Raw genomic sequence first — 15,688 nt, 5'->3', positions numbered from 1 at the left:
AAAAAACAATTATCCATAGATAACGTTCAATCAAGTGCGTATACTAATATTGTATTGACATATTAAGACTCGTTTGGAAAGAATACAAAAATTGTGTTTAAATGTATTACATACATGAGAGAATTTGGTTGTCGACTACTATTTGAATATGTAAAATTGTTAAATTGGCATACTTTACACAAAAAAGTAGAATTTAATAAAAATTGAATCAACATATCACACTTTTTTATTAAACTACGATATGTCTATTGCATATAGATGAAAAATTATTATGTTATTATATATTACGAATCAATTCAATAAATCACAGATAGCATATGTGTTACGTAACTCGAAGTATAAAAAAATACAGCGTAAATTAATAATTGCATAATTTGCATTAAAGATAGTCATATGATTTAACAGCATAATTGTTTAATTATTTAAATTGAAATTTTTATAAATGCACGAAAAGGCAAAGTATTAAAATATAAGAAATCATAATTTCTCACTTGGTTTCTATAAAGATTAAGATAACTCATCTTTGCAAATAAGTTTTTCTGAAAAATATCGTCTGATGTTTCTCTATAACTGATTCTTAAGATGTATTTTTTATTTTAACATTTTGAAAACGAATATCAAAATTATACTACAGCCATTTTAAAAAATGTGTTCTTAGGGGTAAAGTAATGAAGAGGTTTTGAATTCAGCTTAAAATGGCTGATAGGTATTCACTGTGGTTAAATACAGGGCCCTGGTACTTTTTTCCCCCGAATTTTTTTACAAATCTCGAATTTAAGCTGTTGTAGCAATGATATTTCTATATACAAAGAAATGAAAATTGATCACCAAATGCGAAGAAATTCAAATTATGCAACCATCTCCTCTTAAAAGTAAGATTTACATGTATCGGAAACATATTGTTCCATAAGTGATTTCAGGTGTTAAATATTTAGACGAGTATAACGTATTCTGTGAGAATATCCATTCCGCTACGGAGGGCGACAGAGATGAGAGTCACTTCTCAAAAAAGTAAATTAAAAATATATATACAGTATAATATTAAACACACAGTTGTTGAGTAGCTGGGTAAACTTTTTTCGGGAATCACAGCGCACTTAAACTTTAAGATTAGTAGGCCTACAGATAAATTATTATTTTAATAACAATTATTTTATTTTTGTTTTGGGAGATTGAGAAGGGAGAACTATCTGATTATGGCTCTTATGACGTTTCCTTGTAAAACCAATAGAAAGCAGCAAATTATAGTAGAGTAGTAGTAGTTGTAGTAGTAGTGGTAGTGGTATTGGCAGTGGCAGTGTTAGTGGTAGTGCCAGTAGTGGTAGTGGTAGTGAGAGTAGTAGTGTTAGTAGACTTAATAGTATTGGTACTGGTAGTGGCACTAGCAGTAGTAGTAGTGGCAGTAGCAGCAGCAGTAGTAGTAGTGGCAGTAGCAGCAGTAGTAGTAGTAGTAGTAGTAGTAGTAGTAGTGGAAGTAGTAATATTTGTAGTAGTGGTAGTGGTAGTGGTAGTGGCAGTTGCAGTAGTAGTGGTAGTGGCAGTAGTAGTAGTGGTAGTAGTAGTATTAGTTGTAGCAGTAGTAGTGGTAGTAGTCGTAGTTGTAGTAGTGGTAGTGGCAGTGGTAGTGGCAGTAGTAGTAGTAGTATTGGTACTGGTAGTGGCAGTAGCAGTAGTAGTTGTGGCAGTAGCAGCAGCAGTAGTGGCAGTAGCAGCAGCAGTAGTGGCAGTAGCAGCAGCAGTAGTGGCAGTAGCAGCAGCAGTAGTAGTAGTAGTAGTATTATTAGTTGTAGGAGTAGTAGTGGTAATAGTAGTAGCTGTAGTGGTGGTAGTGGTATTGGCAGTAGTAGTAGTAGTGGTAGTGGCAGTAGTAGTAGTGGTAGTAGTAGTGTTAGTTGTAGCAGTAGTAGTGGTAGTAGTAGTAGTTGTAGTAGTGGCAGTGGTAGTGGCAGTGGTAGTAGTGGCAGTAGAAGCAGCAGTAGTAGTGGTGGTAGTAGTAGTAGTGGTAGTGGCAGTGGTAGTGGCAGTAGTAGTAGTATTGGTACTGGTAGTGGCAGTAGCAGTGGTAGTAGTGGCAGTAGCAGCAGCGGTAATGGCAGTAGCAGTAGTAATAGCAGTGGTAGTAGTAGTATCAGTTGTAGCAGTAGTAGTGGTAGTAGTAGTTGTAGTTGTAGTAGTGGTAGTGGTATTGGCAGTAGTAGTAGTAGTGGTACTGGTAGTGGTAGTGGCAGTAGTAGTAGTGGTAGTGGCTGTAGTAGTAGTAGTAGTAGTAGTAGTAGTTGTTGTAGTATTAGTTGTAGCAGTAGTAGTGGCAGTAGTAGTAGTTGTAGTAGTGGTAGTGGTAGTAGTAGTGGTAGTGGCAGTAGCAGCAGCAGTAGTTCTGGTAGTAGCAGTGGTAGTGTCAGTAGTAGTTGTGGCAGTAGAAGCAGCAGTAGTAGTGGTGGTAGTAGTAGTAGTAGTGGTAGTAGTTTAGTAGTGGTAGTGGCAGTAGTATTAGTGGTAGTGGCAGTAGTAGCAGTAACAGTGGTAGTAGTGGTAGTCCTCGTTTGACTTCCCTCTGTCCTGATAACTATGCAATCCTTATCTACGAGTACATTACTCTTTTTTATAAACACTCTTGGCTGCATTCTAACTAATCCTCCTCTACAACCCCTGCGGTAGCTGAGTGGTCAGACGCAGGCGGCCCGGGTTCAAGTCCCGGTCAGAAATCCATAGTGACACTTGTGGCGGACATGGTCGCAGTTGGGGTTTTTCTCGGGGTTCTCCCGTTTTTCCCCATATTAGTCATTTACATCATTCCGTCACCATTTCTCCATTTTGTTATCATTCCGTAGCATTCCCCGAAGGCCGGCTGGGGATGCACGGAGGGGCTGGCCTAGGGACGAGTGGGGTTGCCTACTCGAAATCTGGGTACGCAGAGAACCTTAGCGTGGTCTTCCGGTGTGGGTTTGGGAATGCGCCACTAGAGGGTTAGCGCAATAGATCTCAATAGGTCGCAGTGCTGGCCCATATTGCCCCGCTCCGTAAATTCCATTCCATTCCAAAACTTCCCTACTATCATTGCTACCTTCCATTACTATTGTCCCTAATTTTCTGTTTATCTTCAAGCATTTTTATCTCAGAGTAATATTCACTAATTATTATCTATATTCCACTTTCTCATCTGCATTACAATATTACATTATTTGCCCTTTTTCACTGATCTTTCTCAGGATTTTACTCTTGCATCGATTCAAGATTATGTAATTATCGGAAATTGCATCGTGTTAATTGAATCTTTTGTTAAACTAAATTTGAAAATCAGATGTGCGGTCAGACGTGGGTTCGATTACCGCTTGGGTTGATTATCTGTTTGCTATTTTTCAGATGTTTATACTAAATATAAGGGGAATGTCAAGTAATATAATGTCGAATCTCAGGCCACAACTCGCCAAGTATCATCTCGCTGTTACCAATTACATTCAATTGAATATTATAATATTTCAAATCCTCAACAAAATGTGTCGTTTACTTTCTTTATCAGTTTAATAGTATCAGCCCCCAAAATGAATTATTATAAGGAATCATCTGTGTATCGAAGCGCCAGCAGAATGCTTTGTTGCCTTGTCAGTTTACCCCAGAATGGTACATATGACGTATAATAATTATATCAAGAATTAATAGATCCTTACCTGAAATTAAAACACACAATGTCTATTTACTGTGAGACACTTCAGACGATTTCGTGAGTGACATTTCTTGTTATTGTTATGCGTCTGCCGGTTTTTGCGACGTTGAAAGGAGTTCCTTGCAGTCACTTCACTTCAATTTCGGTTATTTTCGTATATAGTGCATTGTTCACTGCAAAGCTTGTGTGAATAGCTTACTTGTGGCCCGTCTGCGCCGTCGTTTTTGTACTAGGCTTCCCTTAATGCATAAAATGCTAAACAGTTGCCTATAGAGGACATCACGTCAAGAAAAAAGCGTTGAGCATATGGTGCTGTATCATGAAATGATTAGTTGCCATAGAAACGTCTATCTACCACAATGTTGCTACAATGTTCCAGGCAAGGCCCATAAAACAATTGTTTTTTTCTTTACACAATTTCAGAGGCTTAGGGAACGGATACCGAAACAAATGCAGCGTTTGACTCTAGTTTCCTAGTGGTCGCAATGCCAAGTACGACTAGTAACAGGGTTATGAGCCCGCTGTTTACTTTGTTCCTGTGTTGTTACTAATTATGATAACAGTGGTGTTTCTGGTGCGTTTAGTAATGAGGAGTACACCTACAAATTTCTGCTCTATGGTGAAACACGGCAAAATGCAACTGCAGCTCGTAGGCTTTACTGGCAGTGCTTTAAAAGTGATGTGGAATAATAATAATAATAATAATAATAATAATAATAATAATAATAATGATAATAATAATAATAATAATAATTATTATTATTATTATTATTATTATTATTATTATTATTATTATTATTATTATTATTATAATTACAAGCTACAAATCTCTTTAGCCACGGATCTAAACCACCGACAATCGCCATCCCATTGATTTCATGAATGCATTGCCCCTGTAATGTATTAAACTCTTCGTGCCCTTCTGTTTGATGAGTTTTATATAATCTTTTTTTAAAAAGGCGGAAATGGCTACCTGGTGTAATACTCCCGGTATATCTTGACCGATAGCAACCGTTAGTTTTGAAGTTGTTATTACCTACTGCGCATGCGTTACATTTACATCTAAATTAGTTACAATACTGTAGTTGTATTATACATACATACATACATACATACATACATACATACATACATACATACATACATACATACATACATACATACATACATACATACATACATACATACATGTTCTGCCCAAGGGCAGGTTCTTCACTGCAAACCCAGCATTCTTCAATCTTTTATTTTCTGCCTTCGTCTTAGATTCCGCATATGATCCACTTATCCTAATGTCATCTATCCTTTGATATCTTCTTCTGCCCCGAACTCTTCTCCCGTTCACCATTCCTCCCAGTGCATCCTTCAGTAGGCAGTTTTTCCTCAGCCAGTGACATAACCAATTCCTTTTTCTCTTTCTGATCAGTTTCAGCATCATTCTTTCTTTCTTTCTTCACCCATTCTTTCCAACACAACTTCATTTCTTATTCTGTCTGTCCACTTCACAAGTTCCATTCTTCTCCATATCCACATTTCAAATGCTTCTATTCATTTCTCTTTATTTCGTCGTAATGTCCATGTTTCTGCTCTATACAATGCCACACTCCACACAAAACACTTCACTAGTCTCTTCCTTATTTCTTTTTCCAGAGATCCGCTGAAGATGCTTCTTTTTCTATTAAAAGCTTCCTTGGCCATTGCTGTCCTCCTTTTGACTTCCTGGCCGCAGCTCATGTTTTATATTGGTTATTTAACGACGCTGTATCAACTACTAGGTTATTTAGCGTCGATGAGATTGATGATAACGAGATGGTATTTGGCGAGATGAGGGCGAGAACCCATTTATGTTACCTGGCATTCACCTTACGATTGGGGAAATCTCGGAAAAAAACCAACCACGTAATCAGCCAAAGCGGGGGTCGAACCCGCGCCCGAGCGCAAATTCAGCCCGGCAGGTAATCGCCTTAACCGACTGAGCCACGCCGGTGGCGCAGCTCATGTTACTGCTTATAGTACACCCCAAGTATTTGAAGCTGTTCACTTGCTCTACTGTCTCATTTAGATTTAGCAAGTTTACATTCTTTATTTTTTCTTCCTATGACCTTGGTCTTCGTCTTGTTAGCATTGATTTGTATCCCGTATTGCTCACAGCTGTCATTATCTCCAGTAGCATATTCCTTACTATCGTGTCCTCTTCTGCTAAGAACGCCATATCATTATGAAATCTTATGCACTTTATTTTTCTTCCTCCTACTTTTACCCCTTCCATTTTCTGAAAACAGTTGTTCACTAAATTCTCTATGTAGATGTTGAACATGGTAGATGATACTACTCCTCTTCCAATTTCACTTCCTTCAGACATTTCTTGTACTATTTATTTTTAAAATATGATAGTAAACGGTTAGTAAATTAAAATAAAACTCATCGACTTCAGTGTAGTCTGTAGTTTCTTTGGATAAGGCTGTATAATCCACAAAGTAAAGAGTCTAATGCTTTCGTTTTCACATGAACGAACAACAATAAAATGCACAGTTACCTTCGGATAATGGTCTACAATTCCGCTCTCTAAATTATTTCGCCGAATAGTAGGACATTTGTCACTACAGTTTTATTATATAACACATTTATTTATCTAAATTTGATGAATGTTTTGAAGAAATATCATTACATATTATACAAATTCAATAATCTTGTATTCGAGAGCATTTGTTTTACTGAAGAAATATATGGACGTAATAAAGAAATGAAAATAGGAAACAGAATTGAAATTGTCCCAACAGACACACACTTCACAATATATACTACTTGAAATATTAAACAGTTGATAATTTATTGACTTACACCATCGCAATGAAAAATTTAATCGTTAATATCGCAACACCATGATGATGGATAATATCGTAATTTCTAAAGTAACAACAAATTTTACCATTGTCTCCAATATTCAATAACCTTTTAGCAACGTCGAAATTTTAGATACAAAAATGTACTTGAGAATATTGATTTGTTAAAATTTGCATCATTCTAGTTATTTTAGAAAGTTAGAACATGAAACACAGGAGAATCTTTCGAAATTTTATGCTAGAAATCGAAAATTACGATTATTCTGCTGTAACACAAAACTGGAAAGAATTTATTAAACGTGTAACAAAACCGAAGTTGGACTAAACTGCAATAATGTGCAACGAAAATGTGACTTTACATAGAGGTCAAGTGAACTAAGGGAGGAAGATAGTCGTAAAACAAGAAGACATTCAGTCACCTTACTCATATTGACAAATAGTGAGAACTGCGTGGAAAGACAGCTTCATCGCCTCAATGTAATATATTCTGATATTATTATTGTAGAGTACGACGACATGGATCAGTAATAAGAACAACGGTGGTGTGAAATGGGACAATAGAATATATTAAGACAATGCCAGAGAACATTAAATAACATATAGAAAACGATGATGTCATATTTGAAATGTAACAAAAATTATTAGTAAATATGTACATCTCTAGGACAGACGGAAAAATCTATAAGGTGATTCATTACATAAATGTAATAACTACCAGCATATTAAGAAATCAATATATTTTGGGAAATCTTCAGAATTCAGATGGTTGAAAACATATACAGAGAAAAGCATTGACTCAAAAACTAGCAGAAAATATGGAATTGGAAATGGTTTGCGCAATAACTGAACAGAATACAAACTTCTTCTTCTTCTTCTTCTAAATTAATGGTGTAGATTACTTGGGCGCAAATGACCCCTTATGCACCCCAAAAACTGGAAATCAACCCACAAGACCGCAATGTGTTACCAGTTTTGCTGTGCTGCTAGGATTAATTTCTTCAGAAGAGACGATGTTTGCTTCCCGAAATAACGAAGCCTGATTAGCTTAGATTTGGGAAATCCAGCAAAATGTGAAGTGATAATAAATAAAGAAACAAGAAATAAAAGTTACCTAAATTCATGTCAAAAATATTATCCGTCGTAAAGAAAGTTACCTTAAACTTTAGCTACCGTGTATACATTTATATGGACTGTCGTACAAGAGGAGGAAAATCACAGACAGAAAAGTTGATATCAAGCATTTCTTCATGTTTTTCGTTGCACTGACATGCAGTGATTGATTATATTGTACTGGAGTGACTTTTATAAATTCATACAAAAAAGATATGAAATGGAAACCTTCAAGAAGAAAGAGTATGAACATAAATTGAAAATGCCAAAGAATGAATAATGGAATAGACTTGCCCAATGGTAGGGAGGTTGGGATGGGCAGGGCGGAACTCGACATGCAGCCACCTCCACGTGGTGAGTTCTGGGTTGTTTCATTTCAAGAGAATGAAACAAGCGAAGAGCTGCATCTATTCTGTGAATAATAATTATTATGGTTTATTTAACGACGCTCGCAACTGCAGAGGTTATATCAGCGTCGCCGGTGTGTCGGAATTTTTGTCCGGCAGGAGTTCTTTTACAAGCCAGTAAACCTACTGACATGAGCCTGTCGCATTTAAGCAAACTTAAATCCATCGACCTCGGCCGGGGTCGAACCCGGAACATCGAGAATAGAAGGCTAGCGCTATGTAGACTACGCTATACAGAGTGTTTCAAAAATACGGGGCATAATTTCAGGTATGTATTTCCCACATGTAGACAATCAAAATAGTTCATTACAACATGTGTCAGGAAATGCTTCATTTCCGAGTTATGGACTTCACAACATTGAAATTCACCGGAACGTTTTTCTTTCCGCAGGTCGTTGTCATTACAGAAGATGTTTAAAATGTCCACCTCCTGCTTGAATACAGACCTCACATCGATGTCTCATTGACCTGCGAACACGATCCCTAACTCCAGGAGTATTGCGTATGTCCTCAGAACATGCCACAATTCGATTCCGAAGGGATTCCAAATCAGGCACCGGAGACAAACAGACAGACAGTCGTATGAGGAACATTGACTTGCTACGCCACCCTTCGTGTGCTGATAGAAGGAGTCATGTTCACAGCCTCCAGAATCTCCTCCTGTACTTCTGGAGTTGTAGATCTTGGTCGTCCCCTTCCCAAACCAGGAGAGTTAAATTTTCCATACTCGCACAGACGGTAATGGAGACGTACAAATGTCTTCCGATCTGGACACTGTCGCTGTGGGTACCTCTCCTGGTACAAACGACGAGCCAGCGCAGCATTACCGTCCGCCTTACCGTACATGATGTGTATCTCTGCCAGCTCTTGATATGAATACATGTCGCACAGTCTAACGCCTACACAACACTGAATGTAACCTTCGCCTTGGAATGAACTGTCAGAGTGCCCTCTTAATGTCCCCTTTGACGGCAACGGCCTGCGGAAAGAAAAACGTTCCGGTGAATTTCAATGTTGTGAAGGCCATAACTCGGAAATAAAGCATTTCCGGACACATGTTGTAATGAACTATTTTGATTGTCTACATGTGGGAAATACATACCTGAAATTATGTCCCGTATTTTTTAAACACCCTGTATAGGGCGACTCTATTCTGTGAATGGTGGTACGAAAATTCATATAGGGTGGAATGTATTCAATAACAATAATTTCACACACTAAATTCTTAAGATAAAAGGAGTAGAATTTTCCTTTGCCATTATGCGTCCTTTCTTTTTATTGTAATAGAGTTGCAGAATATTCATTACTTAAACTGATTTATTATTAATTAGAGTATTAAACTATTTTCACTTAAACCGTAAATGTAACAAAAACGTTATGCAAAATTATTTGTTGGAACTGTAAAGTATAAAGTAGACATGTTTACAAAGTATGTGTTCGTAAATGTGTTTAAAAAATGGGATAAAAAATAATCACATAATAGCTATTTATGCAACAAGTTGCGAAATGATAGCTTTTTAAGCCCTGAAGATTGCCCTCTGACCCGAAGGGAAGGTGCACAATACGGCGAGTGCTTAAAACGCTAGTTTCACGCGTGTTTAATACAAGATATTTTAGACAAGCGCTCGAGAATCCTAAATTCTTTTATAGTTTAAAGAGAATAAAATTGTTCATTAGTTCTCTCGCATTGGCAAACTTCTGATGTTAAAGATGAAAGAGTATTACTTACATTCGTATGGAAACATACAGATTTCACGGCCTTCGGATTTGTAGTAGGCTATAGTAATTGTTTTGCTGGTTGTTATGAAGTTGTTTTCTGCTTGTCATGTAATTTTGAATATACTACCTGTTCCACTTCACGTTACCTCTCGGAGTGATGTCGCTACCGCCTCTGTTTACATCAGAACGTCCACACCTGTGGAGTAACGGTCAGCGCGTCTGGCTGCGAAACCAGGTGGCCCGGGTTCGAATCCCGGTCGGGGCAAGTTACCTGGTTGAGGTTTTTCCGGGGTTTTCCCTCAACCCAATACGAGCAAATGCTGGGTAACTTTCGGTGTTGGACCCCGGACTCATTTCACAGGCATTATCACCTTCATATCATTTAGACGCTAAATAAGCTAGATGTTGATACAGCGTCGTAAAATAACCCAATAAAAATAAATAAATACATCATAACTACGGTGACTGCGGGCAGCAAGCGGAGTTGCGGGGGTAGGAAACATGGTACAGTGCGTGTTGCAATGTTATAGACAATATGTAGGTTCTCGCATACCATGCAACAGTAGAATGGAAGCGATCATAGTATAACAGGATTCCTTGACGTCTGTAGTACCTGACAATGAACAGTATTATATTAGGTTAATATTATACAGTTCATAATTATAATAGTTCATAAATTATTTAGGTTCGGCCTATATAAGGTACTGTATTATAAATTACAATATTGTTTTTGTGTCTATGGTACATGGTAACATTTAAAAAGAAACTTACTGTATTATTGATAATGCTGTAAAAACGCTTCCATAATTTATTCTGCTTCGCTTGCCGTGTCTATTGAACTCCCTGCTGTATCAGTTGTAGTGCCACCTTCAGATTCATTGCATGAGGCCTCACAGTTATTATTAGACTTCGTGGAATTGCCACGAGAATCATAAGGTTTACTGCGCACGCGGTATAGACTGTATGAGAAAGGGGGCGTGCAAAGGATAGATTATGCCTTTAATGTAAACACTGAGCAGTATACTGCGGTTACAATAAAACCTGTATCCTTCATTCAAGAAATATAATGAATGATCATTGAAGTAGGAAATGTCTAAACATGTAAATACACAATTATTTTACAGTGAGATATATTAACTCTTAAAATTTAATGTAAGATGCTCACATCATCCTTGAATATGTGCATTGCGGTGAAGAGTTATGAACATTTTGAGCGACTGCAAAGTAACCTCCTCCGATGGTCACTTAAACAGTTTTTATTTTGGGAAAATGTACGTTCGACATCACACGATGTAATACGTACATATTTGAAGAACGGAAAGTCACTACTTTTTAGTACACCAACTTCAGATGTCTTGTCGTGACCTGATAGTACATCATTTATAATACGAAGTTATGAATAGCCAGAATTTTAGCAATAATGTTTCTCAACTTACATTTCACTTTTTCTGAGATTAGTGAATTGTTATTTTGGATAACGGTTTGTGACTTTATCCACTATATTAAGACTTCTGAGAGTAGTAGTTTAGACGATTCCAACAGGATGATGCTTTTGGACACGATTTTAAAATTAGAATCAATGAACAGAATATCTTCCAATAGCTGTTCAGAAGACAATGATTTTACAGCTGCAACAGCAGAACTGTCTGTCCTATCCAATGCATCAATGACCTCCATTATTTTGACGTAATGTTATTATTACCAGCATCCAACCACGTTCCCCAACGGGTCAAGACTGGCTGCGGGAGTAAAGGTATTCCAGGGGCAATTATTTGGAACAGCAACACTCTCATTGTAGTATATTTGATTGAATTCTTGTCTGCACTGAACAAATGTTAAGCTTTGACTATTCCAACCACAGTAATGCAAAAACAAGTGCTTACATAGGTATACATTAGCTGTAGGTGCTCTATCTATTTGGACCGGTCACAACTCTTAACATGAACTGCTTATACTACGAGACCGGGCGGTCGCTCACCTCTTCTATACTACATATATCGTCAACCTGATTGTATGCTGCGTGTGGCAATTCAACGAAGTCTAGTTATTATCGTCTCCATCATCGCTGGTGCTCAGACCTACATTAATTATAATTTGCTCAATTTCTTGTTCCATTAAAGCATCACGTCGCCAATAATCCTCCTCAATCGTTTTGACTTTATCGCACGCCTTCTGCCAGTCCTCAACATCGATATTGTGAATGCACTCGCTAGTTAATTGTTTAAGTTTCGTTAGGGAACACGGTTTTACATTTTTCTGCTATTTTGTGTTTCTTCACATTCCATTTTCATTCAATACACAGTATATTAAAAGATATTACAACTAAATGAATCACTAATGCAGTATTAAAATGCTTCAGTGGAGTATAAATACGTACCGTTCGATTCAATGCACAGTATATTCAATGATAACACAACTAAATAATTCACTAATGCAGTATTAAAATGCTTCAACGAATTGTAGACACATCCCTCACGCTGCTCTAGTCTAGACTGATAGACTAATATTCTCTCGCGACTGTACAGTGTATGACGTAACGGATGGTTCACGAAGACGCCGCGGGTAACGTGAGCTGAAACGGGTTGTACATTATTACAACGAAAATGATAAAATATAGGAGTGATTCGGAAGTGAATAATGTCTGCATCAAGTCTCCGAATGTTGTAATTTCCAATTTAAATAATTGTATTGTGAATATTTATAATGAATAAATAATTGGAATTTATGTTTTCAGTATTTCTAATTAGCGTGCTTAAAAGTATTTTTGACACAGAAATTTACTTTTAAGCATGCTAAATAAATGACTTTTCAGAACTAAAATGAGAATCGAAAATTCGTCATTATGAAACGACAGTTTAGAAATAATTCTTTCTGAGGAATGTAAGCTCAAAGAAATGATATGGTAGAGAACTACTCCAGTTACACTATGCTTAGGATTCGCCTCTCAAAAGACTATCACTGAAATCCTTCCACTCTGTATAAACTTTACTCATTTTTACATTCAGATAAAATCTCAGTAATAGTTTTCAATTTAGTGTTCTTCACAAATGTAATAAGAATAAAAGAAACATAAAGCTACACTAATTAGGAACTATTCTAATTTCATCTATCAAACAGTGACTTCAGAGCTGTCACTCAAAGTACAACGTATCAAAAAAATGGGGGAAGAATACTGATAGCGGAGTATTGAAGGGAGGTGGGGGGGGGGGAACAGGCTAGGTTTGGTTGGAGATTTCGTAAGTACTAGTACAGCAGCTGGGTGAATTGGGAGAACAGGAAGTTATTGCGTTGTCGGAAACGTAATTTAATTGTTACAGATTTTTAAATGTACGTTATTAACTTTATTCCACGCAAAAGAAAACCTTACAAGACGAATATACAGGGTGTAAGGGGTATCAGTGCCGTTCTTTTCGCACTCGTCGGGGACGGTCTACAGGATCAATATGTCCATACAACATAGGGTCAAAACTTGATAGTTTTCCCAGAAAAAAATATTTCTTTCCTTATTTTATTTGCGTTATACTGCTTATATCGTTACTAAAATTACGAACACAATTACATCAGTAGGTATATCTAGCAAAGAGTTAATATTAGTTTAAATATTTGTGTGTTCTATTACGTTTTCGTGAAATTAAAAATGCATGCTTAAATTTATTAATATTCTGGTGTGAGAGATTTGACAACGTGTTCAGCAGGCAGTACTTTGCAAACACATACAGTATGTAACAATCTTGTTCGTACAGTAATATTGTTATTAAAAATATATAATTTTGTTAACGAAAATATAATTTATTTTAATGGGTAAAATCAAAATATGAAAAAATAATATCTTCTTTTCAGGATATAAAATAAGCTTCATGGAATTTTTCATATCAGTATAAATAAACATACAAAATCAAAAAAGTGCACATTTTATGCAACTTTTCTCTTCGTACATCTAATTATTTTGTACTTTTCAAAGTCTTAATTGGCAACTATTACACAAAATTAATATCTTGTAACATATCTTTTGGCTCTAATAATCTCCTCACATCTTCTTTTCATTGAAGAGACAAGTTTCTTGCAAACCTCTGGGGTGATATTCTGCCATTCTTCTGCCACTATTCATTTGAGCTCCGGAATGGATGTTACCTTGCTATTTCGTACCCTGCTTTTCAAAATTGGCCAGAAATGTTCGATAGAATTTAAATCCCCTGATTGAAGTGGCGTTTTGAGTTGATGGGGAACGTTCCAAAGAGCAAGGTCTTGACGATTTCGGCGGTGTGTTTAGGGTCATTATCATGTTAAAATATATAACTACCCTGGAAGCCTATTTTTAGCACTTTCTTTCAAATTTGTCACAAGAATAATGTTGTACGTCATTTTATCCATAATTCCATCAATGAAGTGTACGTTTCCGACTCCAGAGGAAGACATACAGGCCAATATCATGATGGAACCACCTCCGTGTTTTACAATAGGAATAGTATTTTCTTTCCTGAGGGCAGAGTTTGTCTTCCTCCACACTCTGTTGCAACCATATAAGCCGAAAAGATTTATCTTCGTCTCGTCGGACCATATTACACGATCCCAATACTCCTCTTCTTTAGAAACGTGTTTATTTTCAAATATAAGTATTTTTATTCTATTTGACTCACTGATAAAAGGTTTCTTACGGGGAATCCTGCCATGATATCCGTGTTTTCACAGTACACGACGAATGGTCTGATTAGATATTTTTTTTCCTATAGTGTCTTGTACTTGTGAGCGCAGTTTTTAAACACTTAACCTAGGGTAACGACGAATTTGTTGTACAATGTATCTTTCGTCCCTTTAATTTAATTTACTTTCTTTTGGTTTTCGCCTAAAATTCTTCCAAGACCCTTTATAATTAAATTTGTATACAATATGCTGAACTGTTGAATGTGTATGTCCAATAATTCTACTTATTTCCCTTAAAGATTTGCCTTTAAGGACAAGTTGAACAATAACTTTGCTCAGATCTTCTGAAAGCTGCTTTCGCTTCGCCATCTCGTACACTACTGCCGTGCTTGCAAGGTAAAAATATAAACAAGGGAAGCCACCACTCAGCTGTAGCAAGCAGGAACCGGTCAGCGTATTTTGAAACGGTGAGATAGGGCAAGACTTGTAAGTGTACGAACAGAAAAGTTGTATATCGAACACAACGAATAATGGAGATTTTTTTTAAATAGCAACAAATGTGTTATAGATACATTATAATTAAATTTAATAGCGAATATTATTAATAAACTGCACACAATTATATACGTGAATAAGAAAACAATTTTTTTTATCTCATTTGACAGTTAAAACGTACATTATCATAAAAATAAGGGCTGTACGAACAAGACTGTTGTATACTGTAAGTACGAGTCAGCTGAGTTCACGCTCCCTGTTCATAGGTCTACTGCCGAGCGGATGGTAGTACAGTACAGGGTATTCGACAATGTCATTCACAGTTTAGGAATATACAACTATTATGTTTTGTTAGACAAAATAAATCTAAGACGAAGTTTCTCCCTTTTTTTACAGACGTCATAAAGATGTTGAAGGCATTTGATTGCTCCTTCTGCACATGGATTTGTTCTGGGAATTTCTAGCCTCGATGGTTCTTGATTCTAAAACTTTTTCACAGACTTCAGTGTCTTTTCATGGACCTGCAAGATGCTACATAGCTTCTAATAATCAGCTATATTGTACATTTGATCAGCAGACCAATGGCCCGCACATCTTTAACAGATAAATCTACAAATTTCGAGTAATGAGTCTCTTTTCTCTGGTATAAGAATAAATGCCAGAAGAGCTAGTATTGCTTGGGAATTCCATCTTGCATTACTTAAATTAGGTATTTTCTGAAACTTCGCTTGTATAAGTCTTCCAGTTCCTTAAAAAACTAGGAAACTCGAGTTAAATGAAATATACATTTCATATCATCACGCCATCTACAA

Source organism: Periplaneta americana, chromosome 14 (genome assembly GCF_040183065.1).
Source record: "Periplaneta americana isolate PAMFEO1 chromosome 14, P.americana_PAMFEO1_priV1, whole genome shotgun sequence".
Classification (NCBI taxonomy): Eukaryota; Metazoa; Arthropoda; class Insecta; order Blattodea; family Blattidae; genus Periplaneta; species Periplaneta americana.
Note: the sequence above shows the minus strand (reverse complement) of the source record.